General features: G+C 32.1%; 1 protein-coding gene across 1 annotated transcript in view; it reads left to right on the top strand.

The window, feature by feature from the left end:
* Positions 1-533: 533 nt before the first annotated feature.
* LOC121122608 (cGMP-dependent 3',5'-cyclic phosphodiesterase) overlaps positions 534-12,111 on the top strand; it is a 101,205-nt gene continuing 89,627 nt past the window's right edge. The window contains exon 1 of the mRNA XM_040717638.2: positions 534-941. The gene's annotated coding sequence lies outside the window, so the exon portion shown is untranslated. The remainder of the gene's footprint in view (positions 942-12,111) is intronic.

Raw genomic sequence — 12,111 nt, forward strand, 5'->3', positions numbered from 1 at the left:
GAATACTATGAAACGAAAACAAAAGGGAAATTTTATATATCATATAAGAATCTATCATTTTTTTCATTCTTTAAAAAATGCTGTGTATCTCACCATTCTGATCAGGCAGTTATAGCTCATGCCACAACAGATATAAATCTATAAAACTTATTGGCATTTGATGAAATCTCAACATCCAATAATATACAATCGGAACGGATGTTGTATAAACATTCAAAAAGAGTATTATTATTATTTCACCTTAATTTATATCATAATAAATTTGGTTAAGTTAAGAAAACTACAAAGTGTGTAATTTATTATTGAATATATATATAGAGTTAATCCATGGATGACTTAACATAAAAGGAAATATATTATGTAATCCATGGTTAGATGGACATTGTATGTAGGTTTTGTAATCTTTATACATCAAAAGCCTGAAAATACACATAATAAATAACGGAACTTTTATGAAATATATTTCACGCAACTTATTTTTGCTAGTGCGTACCTTGTAATAAAAAGACACAGCATAGTAGTCATAAGATTATGTATTAATATTATTACTAGTACTAGTAGTATCTTCGCACTTTGAAAAAGAAATGGAAAAAAAAAGCGTGCGCGTATCATCACAATTCTCTCTTATTATTGTATTAATAAAAATTCTATAATAATAAGGTAGTTCATCTAGTAGTTCTTGATATTCCATGCAGCGCTCGTGCTTAGATATTTACATATTAAGTTTTATTTTTATACTGATAATTTTGACAAATTCCATACAAAAATATTCGGTTTGAATGCTTCGATTGGAGTATACATCAATTTCAACATATCAGTAATACTATTAGTATTGTAGAAGAATAATTTACTCAGACCGTCATATCCGCTACTTATCATCTCACTCTGAGACATGTTTTCTTCCTTCGACTGGCTCATGGTATTAAACTTAAATCATCAAAGTAAGATTTTTCCTCATTATTATATAGTATTAAGTAAAATGATTGTTAATCTATTTGTCGTCTTGCTTCGTCACCTTCGTCTAGCGCTGTGTGCGTCGACTACTATTATTTATAATATAAATGTATGTCATGATTCTAATGTATTTTGCTGTACTAAATCAAAATTCTTTAATTAAATATAAATCATGTCATTATTCCTTCTGTTCCCTAGCTGTCAACATTCAAAGTAGTGAATTTTTTTAAAATTTATTAGAGTGTTCTTACTTTATATTCTTCTTTAAGACTCCCTACATACTTTTAGCCGGTAAATACATAGGTTAATGTAGATCAGGGGTATGCAAACTACGGCCCGCAGGCCTCATGTTCCCTGCAAAAAAGCTTAACTAATAAACGTTATTCATATTAAGTGTCTATATTTAAATAGTTTTACATACAGTTCAATAAAACACGCTGTTATATCACTAACACATAAATATAGTCGTGTTTTTTGTTGTGAGCTGTGGATTTGTCTGCTTCTTTTCTGCTTATTAGCATAGTTGAAAATAATGTAATCTGCTGCTATGCTAAAATATAGAATCCGAAAATTAATTTGGTCACCCTTACAATTTTGAGAATGTTTGAGAAAAGAGGACCTTAGCTGTCATGACGTTTCTTTAAAATAGTTGCAAGATGCTATGAGAAGACAGAAATAAACACACAACACCATTCCGTATCTACCAAAGATATAAAAGGAATTACTCCGAGGTCTATCCTCGATTTTACTCTGAGTAGAATTTATACTTATATCTCTGCAACAAATCATCAATTTTTATCTTCGTCTTTCATGCACTAGTCATCTCTATATATTTATTGTCATTGTTGAAAATCATATGATCAGTATAAAAATAACGTCCCGGTAAATAAATGTGGTCAACTTTGTTATCATGCTGTTACATTAAATTAAATGAAAGCTGTTATGATATGAAAGATATAAACGTAAACCCACACTCTATATCTAGCAATGATGTCGATTCGCAATTCTACTCCGAGTTCAACAAGGACTTACACTAATAAATCCGCTATAAATCTTCAGTATTACTCGTCTTCGTATGGAGTAGTGATTGCTTTATGCTTATATGGTTTCTCTACAAGAGTAAAATAATAATGATAATCGCTTTAGCAAATAAAAAAACACATTTTCTGTTAGGAACTAAAAAAATACTAATATTAACATAAAATTATCAATATAAAAATAACAAAAATATTTGAATAGATCGATTTTTGATGGAGCGACGGGCAAAGTAGAACTATGTCCTATGGACCCTTCCCTATTTGCCCGACACCACTAAAAAAGACTCAACAGACAACGATACAAGCAATACTAAAGGGTCCATGGGACAATGAGGCATAGTTTTACTTTGCCCGTTACTCTACCGAAATTCGACCAATTAAGAATTTGTTATTTATAATCTATCCAAATTTTATAGGAATACATTCACGTTGAAATATATATATTTGTTGTGTACAAGTTGGGATGTCTGTAATAGTTCCAACTTGTATAAGTACATTGTACAAGTTGCAATTTATTTGTCTTAAAATGTATTATTTAATTACGCCATTGGTCATTCAAATAATCAACTATTAATTAATATTATCATTTCAATTTGATGTATTAAAATAATATTGTCATTATGCATATATAAGTAATTTAATTGTGGGCTATATAGATAAGCAATATAATCCATTATCATATTTTTTTCATCACTGCTTAATATCAGTGTTCTGAATAACGTTGATTGTTTGAATTTGAAATAGCTATTGGGAACAATTTCCAGTTATGATCGAATAGTAATATTATATAAATGAATTAGCTAGCTACTAGTAGCTGATCTTGGGCCTTTGTTTCTGTTGATTTTTGGGGGAAAAGTAAAGTTTGGACATACATTAAATGTGTCCAATAAATGTTATATCCTTTCACCTTTCCTCCAATAGGAAGACCTTCAGTCTCCCTACATATTAGTAGCGCACAAATCAATAAGTTCATGCAGATTCACACCTATTCTCTTCATCCTCCCATTTCTGAAAAAAAAAAAAAAAAAGGTGACAACGTACTCAATTTTCATTTAAATTTACTTGGACGAAAAATACTTTATCTATCAAGACGTATCCGTTTTGAGATACAATTACTGCTAATGATGGATCTTAATAATTTGACGTACGCAGTTTATTATTAGCTTTGGACGTTGCGTAGTTAATTATAGAGTAATTCACTACATAAAAAAAGTATTCCAGAAACCGTCAAAGTTCGAAAATAAATCGATCACAAGGTAAATTTTTTTTACAAGAATAAAAAATAGGTAAAAAATAAAGGGCTTTAAAACACCGTTTCAAGATTTTTTCGAAAATCTTTAAAAAAATTCTCTTCCGGTATTCAATAATGAACTGAAAGCATTAACAAGGTTTATTTTCCTTTCACTAATCAACGTTGGAAGGTTTAATATGTTTTAGGCCTTCTTGTTAAGCTATGAACGGTTACCAAAAATCATTGAACATACATTCTATAGTTGGGAAGAAGTACTAACTGATTTCGGGTCATTTGCTCCCTGTACCTTTTTGATGTGAGGTTGTGATAGACAATGTCATGTTATTATTATACTGGGTCTAACGAAATAATTGCAACACTTTTGTTAGCGCTTAAAGGGGTAGATTTCGTGATCGTCAAATTTAAAATTGAGACATCAGCAGAAAGCTTAAACATTATTTACAACCAAAACAAAGATTGTCTCATTAAAATTGATATTGATAGAGTCAATTGTGTAAAAGAAATCCCTTTAACCGACTTAAGATTGAAATGATCAGCAATTGCCATGTATATTTGGATTGCAAGGTCGACGGACTACAAGATCAAACAGTGTGTTGATTCTGGTGACAGCCTTGATGGAAAAGCTGGAGGCGGTTGCAAGCCGTAGGTAGACTCCAAGGACATCAAAAAGGAGAGTGAGGGGGATCTAAAGTAATTCATGCAATGACATTCTGAAGACTTTGGCATCTAACACATGGCGGCTTCCAAAGGCCTTCAAGAAGGAGGGAAGGATGAGCCTAGGGATGAAGGAGAAGCCATTGTTCACCTTTTGAATAAAGCAGGAACATCTCCATCGTTGCAAGGCCCTCTTTAACAGCTTGAAGTTGGCGTCTACTGCTTGCGTCATCATCTTCAGCGATGAAAAAACTTGGAATATGGATCCAGTCTTTTATTACAAGGATGATCGCTAAATTTCGTTTTGAAACCACTAATAAGGGGCTCACATCATAACAACGACCAAAAACTCAGTTATGTATCTTGGCTTTTGGCCCTCTCTAGAATTACTATCTCGTCTGGTTCCCGGTTGGGTACTGTCTCACGGCAGCCGACTACTTGACTAAGATCAAGTCTTCATTCCTTGGATCGATGGGAACTTAGCTGTGGGGAATGTATTGCTCCAGCAGAATGGAGCATTTTCTCATACTGCCAATATAATGCAAAACTTCCTTCAGGAAACTCTCCCTTTTGTCCCCCTCCCCATACAGCCCTGATCTTAACCCCATAGACTTCACTTTGTGACTGTACGTCGACTCTAAGGCCTGTTGTATTTGCCACAAAATTATCGCTTCCTTGAAGGTCTCTGTCGAGGAGCAATGTGCCGCAATGACTGAAGAAATGATCATCAACGGCTGTAGGGCCTTTAGGAAACGCATGGAGACCGACATTGAGGTTGAAGGAGGCCACACCAATGATTAAGATAGATTTGTGTGAATGAAGTTACACAAATGAGCCGAAATATAGTTGAATCAAATTAAATATCCTTGCAATTATTTTGTTAGAAGCTGGTATATTAGTTATCTAATTCATCCCTACAGTTGGGTTAATATTCATTTAACATTTGGAACCTGTTCACTTCAGCTAATTCAATTTAAAAAAATCAATGTTATAGAAGTTTATATTAGGAAGGGGTACGGGCAATATTCGTATCTGGAATACAATGCATAAAATACCCGTATACTACCCGCAAAAACGGGTTACCCTGATATTTTTAACCGAATATTCGTCATATTATATATATCACTATAACTTTGAGTATTTCCCTTTCTGCCTGACTAATTATATACAAGTATTACTGATGGCTAAGTAGACGACAAAGTAGTATTCATAATTTTTGTGACGTCATCAATTTTCTTGTTTATTCAGCAAGAAGGGGAATTCTTTGTTGCCTAAGCTTTCACTCATTACCAAGAATGCCGGAACCCATTCATAAGTGGAGTGAGGATTTTCATAAAAATGAGATCCTTTCTTAATGATAACATTATCACGCAACTTTTCACCATTATTGTCTCTGAAAGATAGAGGGGTAATGGCTCTTTGACTTTCTTGTTTCAGTGTCTATGCTCATCACTTATCAGTAAACTACAAATTACTCTGGAGTATTAAAAGTTCATTTATGTTTTTTGATTAGAAAATACAAATATCCGAAATCATCCATTACTTCTATGGGCTATTATAAATGGAATTCATGTATAGTTTTTTCCGAGTAGTAGACTAAAATATACATATATTTATAAAATTATGGATTATTAGTCACGTCGCTAGGCCCTTTTTTTTGTGGGGGGAGCTTAAGTCCCCCTAAAAGTTTTTAAAGCCCTTCATTTTTTTTATCATACGTTTTATATATTAATAAGTATGCTTTTGGTTTTTGCCAACACCCCTGTGGATTACGTAGGAGATAATATTTTTCTACGTGCTATACATTAGTAGGAAAAATATTCCCTTTTTTTTTCAGTAACTAAATACTTACTACTAGTGTAAGACTGCACGTGAAGTCCAGTTCAGCCTCTATCCAGTTTAGTCCTGTATATCAAGCTTATAAAGTACGGTACTTGATGACGTCACTGTAATTTTTTTTCTTTTTTTTAATAATCAATTCTAGTATTGAAAGTCCGAAGGACCGAAAGTCTTATCGCCCGGTCCTAAGGACTGATAGATGCAAACGAAATAAATAAAGACTGAGCTAACACTACTTTCTACCTTTGATATCAACTGAATAAGTATGTTAATAGTTTATTTTTAAGAGCTGTTTCACTCTTATCATTTAGTCAACTTTATAATCTAATTTATGTCAGCAATCCAGATCGTTGTAGAATGTTTATTTACCAAAATAGAGTGTGGATTACATTTTTATTCTTCCACGAAAGATCATCAATTCCCATCAACAAGTTATTATTATTAACTTTTTAAATGTAATACTGTTAAAGTAGCCAAAATTGATAGTCACAAAAAAAAGAAAAAAAAGAAGAGAAACTCAGAGATTTTATTTGAAGATTTTCAAGTTTCAGTATGAGTCTCTTAAATCAAATAAAGGCTTTAAACAATAGCTAAAATTAATGGGCAATAATATTATTAACTAATCCCACAAATTTGAACTATAATTGACTCAAAATATGTCAATGAACTATTGAAGTAAAAAAAATAATTGGAAATTTCTCATTTTCTTGATTTTTGTTCAAGATTGTTTTTATCTTAGCGCACAACATTTATATCAAATTTTGATATTTTACAAAAATTAAATCATTCAAAAATTATATTGTAACATTATATTTTAACAACTCTGTTTGGTATTTATCAAGTAGACGTAGAAAATAATTATGCATGTTCCATAGATTTGATTTTTTTTTTGGCCTCCGAGGTCATTATGAACCTGTTTTGACATAAATAAAACTTCATTTCCTTCTTCTCTTCTCCCGCTGTATCTTTCTTCATCCCTCTCTCTGTTTATTTTCTACTGGTTCTGGTTTTTCACTTGTAATTTACATTCCTTGGATAGATGGAGTAGACTCATGCAACAATTACACCTTCCACCAACACAATGCACCGGCCCATATGGCTAAAAAGTGCAGGATGTCTTGACCACAAAATTTTCTCACTTTTGGATTCTTGATTTTTGGCCTTTAAACAGACCGTGCCATACGATTTTTATCTGTGAGAAAGGGTCAACCATCTGTGCCATGTATCATTCGTCTGTGAAGACCCTGAAGAAGTCCATTACCTCTACCATGGCAAACATGGATCTGCACAAGGTTGCCCAGGCATGCCAAAGCTTCTGGCGCCGCGTGGCCGAGGTTATTAAGAGAGTTGGATCTCGTTAAAAATGATTGAATGTAGTTTTCAAAAAGAAAAATATATATTTGTTTTACCCCATCTAGTTCGTTCATTATAGCCTTTAAAGATATTCCCAATTTACCTAGACCACCCTGTACATACATCCCTATATTTCATTGTCATATTTTGAGTCAATTATAGTCTTTATATTCAAATTCATTGGATGAGTTAAAATACCTAATACTTTATTAAAAGTTCCATTTAAATAAATATAAACTTCATCTCAGTCTAGTCAACCCAAAAAAAATATCCTAGTTGTGGCTCTGATCCCTCCTTGGATAAGGGTCTGGTTTAAAATTAGTTGTTGATTATTATTTAATTGGTACCATTGTGATCACTCAATGGAGCATGAGAGTTGTTTACATAATAGTATTTGGAAACAAAATATGTAGGATAATTTTTTTAAAACTTATTTTACAGTAGAGTTACGTCATCTTTTGGACAAAGTTTTTAAAAAGTTTTATCATATTCCATTGTGTTTATATATATACACACATATTCTATTTTGTCTTTTTTACTATTTAAATCTTTATTAATAAAAAAAATTGCACTCCTGGGTATTTAAAATAACATCAACTCTTACTTCCTTCAATCTAAAAGCTTACAATAATGTTCCATTGAGGGAACCAGTGTATTTCATTATGTGACTATGATATACAATTTGAGTATTCAGTGAGTGCATATGTACAATTTTACGGAATTGAGTGAAACATCTGGTTATTTTGTTTTTTTTTACAAAAAATCTTGGAAGTTCTAATGAAAACCTCTTTTAAAAGTAACATTGATTAAACTTAAGAGCAATCTAGCGAGTAAAAAATAATTTATGGAAGCGGGTAAATAGTGCTCCTTGATGTATGCCATAAACATATTTTGATCTATGAAACAACAATTTAGTCGTATTAATGAAATATTATAGGCGTGTGCATGTATGTAGCATCGTACGTGCTGCTGAATGAAACTAATAAAGTAACTTGTAGTCCAACTTAGTTACGAAAACTCTAAATTCTTTCATTCTTGAAGAAATAACACATGAATTGATATAAGTATTTAGTATTGACGTAGGCTCATGAAAAACGAGAGTAAAACTGAGGACTTCGATATTATTAAAGCGAAAATTGTCTGTTAGTCGATGCCTAATTACTCAGGGCAATACGAGGTACAATCTCTAGTATTTTAATCAATATATGTTTTGAAAAAGGTTTGCCCTTCCCACATCCTGATGTATGTCTATCAGAATACTAAAAAGAGTCGTGGCGGACTGTTTACAAAGCAATAAACCAAGTGGCGAAAGGAACCCTTTGTGATCAATATTTGTTAATATAGTTGGCTACTTATTAAATTTTTTGTCGCCTATGGGTAGTACTGTATAAAATATGACCTTGAAAGTGCGAGATACAATTGTAGTTGCAGCCTGAACATGATTTTTATTTTCTAAAGCTGTTATCATTATTATTTAACTGTTGCAAAAGGAATATCTAAGTATATAGTAGGAACTATAGATACTTAAAAGGAAAGAGGAGAAAAGATGGTTGAAATAAAAAGTTAAGAAATCTGTGTTTATGAATTATGTTCAGGATCCACGTAACCTCGATACAAAATATTGAATATAAATAACCTTCGTAGATGGTTAGGGCTATGTATTTTTGTTACAATTTTTTAGAGCATAATTATGATTACATAAACATAACCCTAACCCTTTCCGAAACGTTGACTTCTATTAAATTACAATAGATGAATCTTTGTTAAAAGACGTGAAAACAATGAACTTTACAATAGAAGTTCATTGTGCATATACAAAATGTTAGATGTATCGGAATTAGAGATGTGAAAAAACATTCTGGATTGATATACAAGATATTTTTTTCCCCTTATATACTCTTTTGTAGTTACTAGTGCGTTTGCTTATGAAAGAAGGAAAGTAACAATTAGGCTTTGATCGGGAGTTATAAGTGTAAGTTCTTGTTGTACTCGAATTATATTGAAGATTGATATTGGAGTAATTCCAGTCTATATGTCGTTCCTATATAAGGGATGGGATTTTCATATATTTCCTTCATATCAAAGCTGCTCCTTGCTAATCAAATGAAACGTCTTGACAGCTAAGCTGCTCTCCTCTCAAACATTTTTCAAATTGACAGGATTACACCGTTAATTTTCGGTACATAGCGTCAGGGCGTCGAGTATATTGTAATATTATTCTATAACTAATCATATAAGCTCCATGAATTCACCATTTTAGTTGAATTATAAAAGAATTAAACGGGAAGGGATGAAAAAGTTGCAAACGTCATTTGGGAAAATGATGTCACCTGTGGTGCTATAAAAAACGATATATTTGGTAGGAAAAAGATACTAATACAAAAATAATCTACTCAAGCTAAGAGACACGTACCACCTCTTTATTTTATAGATTTACCTTTCCAGACTCAGATACTTGACTCTTCCTGCATGGATCATCGAATGCAAACATTTGTGCTTCACAAGTGTTTAGCATATTATATCTCTATTATTATTAGGTATATCAATTAATAATCATCCTTTAAAAAGGATATTAATTATGATGTAAATTATATGTTGAACATAGACGTAAAACTTCTCTTTTAATATTATTTTAATATATTTGTTGCCTTTTTTTTATGCATTCAATTTCCAAATTAAATACATACATCATACACTTCAAATGATTTCTTCCAAAGTAGGAAAAAGTTTTTTTTTTATTTATGTTATTTAAACTAATAGATTGATTTACATTGTTCATTCTTCATGTGTGATTTTTCATCCATTCATATCTCCCCATTTAGATGAGAAATGGAAGGAAAAAATCAAACATCTATGTAAAAGAACAGTAGTGAACTTCTAGACCCCATAATTATGTGTTGAAAAGCTTGTTTAGCACTATTGAGTATTCAGTTTTCTATTTGAACTTTTTTTCCTCGGAAGGTCTGATCTATTTCTCAATACCATTTCCAATCTTCTATGAGGGTCGTTCTTCATAATGTTGGCTTATTCTCCATTTCTTTCATCTTCCAGAAACTGATTGTTCATATTAAGCTTAGTTGTAGATTTGTGGTGCTCCAGTAGGATGGTGCGCCTGCACACACATCCCAAAAGGCCGATAAGTATTTGGAGGACAACTTGCATTTCTCGCCAAATAAAATGTGCCCCCCTCCCTTCATCACAAGGTGCCAACCCATTGTACTTCACTTTTTGGGTGCATGTTGAGTCCATGGCATGCACCGTCCTCCATCCAAATATCAACAATCTCAAGGACACCGTCAACCAACACTAGGATGTCATGCTGAAGGACTACATCTACAATGGGTGCAAAGCCATCCGTGGCCGCCTGGAAGCCATCATTGTTGCCAAGGGGCTACATCATATTAGTTATTTTTATTTTATTGACATTGATTTAGTTCTAGATTGAAAGTGTTAAGATTTTTTCACTGCACTCGGATTCTTAACTAAGTGTATCTCTTCGTCCACGGCTAATAAGTCCGGGCAATGCTGGGTAATCCCCTAATTAAAATAAAAATAATTTCAAGGGGTACTTTGTGTGTTGCTTACTTACTTTGATATTTAAAATTGCAACAATTTTTATTAGTATTTGATAATGAGCTAATACGTGTTAGTCATTATGAGATCGTGCAATTCATTTCAAGGCTGTAGTATACATATGTCTTGTCTGTGTCCTTAGACATGAAAAGAACTTCATCACTTATTTACATTTGATAAGGTAAAGTACCACTCTTAAATAATTTAATCTTATGTTGAAATAAATTATATTCTTGAAGGGAACTAATTCCTTATTTACGTAGGGATTTTTTATATTTAATCTTTTTCTAATAGGAAAATTATTTTCTCTAAAATTATCTAAACAAATAGGAATATAAATCGCAACGAAACCAACAAGACTAAAAATACTCAAAAAGCCTCAATTTTTCAGAATTTAATACAATTTATTACATCCAAAAGCTGAAAAAATTAGTTATTGATAATTTAGGGATCCTTTACAAATTGGTCAGAGAAAGGTGATCAAAAATGTATGTATAATCCTGAATATTTCATGGTGTTATAAAGATATATATTTCCCGTACTTCATACTATTATTATAATCCATGTACACATTTATCATTTTCTTAATTGTTAAAATTAAACTATCTAACAATAGAGTAGTTTTTGTTCTTCTAAAATTAAATTAAATACTTTGGAATGGGGTTATGATAAACTTAGTTATCTTTATAAATGTAACAGAACCTCTTCAATCTAAAAAATAAATAAATATGTTTCATATATATGACTTGGTTCAAATGATCCGATATTTTGCCTATCTCGTTACAATAATATAAAATATGATTTGTGGTCTCTAGTTCTAGAAAAAGCAGATCTTCTCCTAATAAGTCTTGCCATATATACTTCCAAAAGAAAGAACGCTGGTAATGACCCTATACATGAACGAGTATTAAGATAAATCCATCCAACCAAACCCAAATATCCTTAATGATGGTGAAACAGTGATCTTTATCTTATAATCTTTCCGTCTATCTGGCCCAAAAACTAGACTTTTCCACCAAAAACCGTCTCAAGCATCTATTTTCCATTCCTCTGATAAAACCAAAGTAATAGTTTCTAGGACCATATTCTCTTTATCTTTTATATTTTCCTCTGCCAAAACTCTCTCCTTTTCTAGTCTTTCGCTTAGATTAAAATTTGATATGTCATTAAAGACTTCTCCCAGAAAATCTATTTTGTTCTTGATCGATGTTTTAGCTTAGCACGTGAGCCTTCCATGATCTTCTACCGGTTCTTGCCATTGCATTATTGTTACGTCTTCATAGCCAACTCCCAGTTTACCTCAGACTTATTCGTCCTAAAGTGACTTATTTCTCTCGATATGTCAATTCTTTGGGTTCGGACATTTACCTTCCATCCCTTGAATTGCACGGCGTATTATGTTGTTCAATTTTTCTTCAAAAATCCTATACCACACAGAGTCGTTTTCTA

Source organism: Lepeophtheirus salmonis, chromosome 8 (assembly GCF_016086655.4).
Source record: "Lepeophtheirus salmonis chromosome 8, UVic_Lsal_1.4, whole genome shotgun sequence".
Lineage (NCBI taxonomy): Eukaryota > Metazoa > Arthropoda > Copepoda > Siphonostomatoida > Caligidae > Lepeophtheirus > Lepeophtheirus salmonis.